Genomic DNA, 2,495 nt, shown 5'->3' on the forward strand with positions numbered 1-2,495 from the left:
ATCTTCTTGACATGAATCTTGGCAGTGATTTTTCGATATGACACCTAAAACCTCAGCAAGTAAACCAAAATAAACAAGTGGACAACATCAAACTAAAATCTGCAATGCAAAAGAAACCACCAACAAAGTGAAAAGAGAACCTATAGAATGGGAAAAACATATTTGCAAACCACAAATCTGATAAGGGTTATATTCAAATTATATAGCAAACTCATACAACTCAAAAGCCCCCCCGCCAAAAAACTCAAATAGCACCAAATTTAAAAACTGGCAAAGAAGCTGAACAGACATTTTCCGAAAGAAAATAGTCAAATGGCTAACAGATAAATGAAATGGTACTCTGCATCACTAAGAACTAGGGAAATAAAAATCAAAACCACAGTGAGATATCACCTCATACCTGTTAGAATAGCCATCATCAAAAAGACAAGAGAAAACAAATACTGTTGAGGCAGTGGAGACAAGGGAACCCCTGTGTACTGTTGGTGGGAATGTAAACTAGTGCAACCATATGGAAAACAGTATGCAGGATCCTCAAAATCATTAAAAATAATACTACCATATGATCCAGCAATTTACACTTCAAGGTATATACACAAAGGAAGTGAAATCACGCCACTGGAGAATAATTTTCATCCCCACGTTCACTGCACATTATTTACATAACCAAAACATAAAAAACCTTAAGGGCATTATAACTAAGTAAAATAAGTCAGACAAAGACAAACACAATATGACCTCACATGTGCAATCTAAACAAACTGAAATCATAGCAACAGAGGTCAGATCTGTTATTGCCAGAGGTGGCAGGGACAGGGTAGGGGTAGGGGAACTGGGGGAAAGGAGTCAAAAGGTACAAACTTCCAGTTATAAGATAAATAAATTCTGGGGATGTAATGTACAACATGATGACTGCAGCTAGCAATACTGTTTGTATTTTTAGCATTTCTCAGAGTAAATCTTAAATATCACATCGTAAGAAAAAAACCAGTTTTTAACAATGTGAGGTGATAGATGTTAATAAGCTTATTGTGGGGATCATTTAACAATACATCCATGTATCAAATCATCACATTGTACACCTTAAACTTAAACAGTATTATATGTCAGCAATATCTTAGTAACACTAAAAAAAAAGCCCTCTGTGTAATTTTAGTAATCATCCAGTATTGAGTATAGTATAGTATACTAGTACAGAATAAGAAAAGAAGGGTTAAGACAGAATCTTGAAGAACTTCAACATTTACTGGCAAGTGAAGAGGAACCAGCAAATGAAACAGGAAACAGCCAGAGAGATAAAAATGTAAAAAAAACAGGACATTTAACATGAAAACCTGAAAACCAAAGCATGACTGTTTCAATGAGGAGAAAATACTCAATTTTATCAAATAACTGCTTCAAGGTATGATCAGATGTAACTAAGAACTATCCACCACAGTGATATTGTGAACCTTTTGAAGGAATAGCTTACTGATATTACATATGAAAGAACTGAATTAGTTGTTTTTTTTTTCTGTTCAGGAAGCACTTTATTGTTGCCCCAAGTTTAGGAATTCTCTCGGACAGAAAATCAACACTTTCAGAAAATCTCCCGCGTGGCCCTGCTCAGCTTCTGAATCTTGGTCTTTGCAGACATATCAGCGTATTTCTCTCCAATACGGACAATCATCCCACCCATGATGGACGGGTCAGTCTTAATCTCCAATTTCAAAACTTGGCCTTTACTTAGGAAGCTCTTCAGGACCGTTTTTAATTCAGCAAGAGTGGGTTCATCTAAAGGGGACGCAGTGGTCACAGTGCACGGAACCTCTCCCCGGTGGACGCTCATCATGGTCGAAAAGGCAGAAACGACTCCAGGGGTGTTGTTCAAGCGACCATTTTCAGCAAGCAAATTGATCAGGTTGCACGTGAGGGGAGAGAACCTCTCCTTCGCTGTCATGTCATTTAGGCTTTTCACTTTCACGGAACGCTTTAAGTAGGGATTCATGATGGAAGCGGCCATTTTGGGTTCCTTCAAGATTTGTGCTACTCTCAACAATTCCTTTTCTACTTGTTCCAGTTTATTCTGTTTTGATGCAGCAGAATAGAGAGCAGTGGCATAACGACCTTCGATCCCATATACCTGAACAGGCGGCCTCACGAGCTTGGCAAATGGCCTGACCACAGATGTACTAAAGCTCCGCACCTGCCGGGAGAGCCCGGACACTACAGGGGCGGCCATCTTCTCCGGGTGGCTCAAGAACTGAATGTTTAAAACTCAATGGAATGTGTTCAACTTATAGAAAGAAAACATCAAATACACAACATAGAGATAAGTTCAAGGGAGCTCCTGAAAAATAAAGTTGGGGATCTTAGTAGGATCCTAAGAATAAGTGAAGGTGTTAGCCTTAAATAAGAAGAACATCTCCATGAATTCAAGAGGGAAGAAGAGTAGTCTAAAGCAAATACCAGTGGCTGTATTTTGAAGTGAAAAGATCGTTCAGTTCCACTCTGAT

At 38.6% G+C, this 2,495-nt stretch overlaps 1 pseudogene; it reads right to left on the reverse strand.

Moving 5' to 3' along the window:
• Nucleotides 1–1,534: 1,534 nt before the first annotated feature.
• LOC115283940 lies at nt 1,535–2,225 on the reverse strand (annotated as a pseudogene).
• Between the last annotated feature and the right edge of the window lie 270 nt (nt 2,226–2,495).

The sequence above is a fragment of the Suricata suricatta genome, chromosome X, assembly GCF_006229205.1.
Source record: "Suricata suricatta isolate VVHF042 chromosome X, meerkat_22Aug2017_6uvM2_HiC, whole genome shotgun sequence".
Lineage (NCBI taxonomy): Eukaryota > Metazoa > Chordata > Mammalia > Carnivora > Herpestidae > Suricata > Suricata suricatta.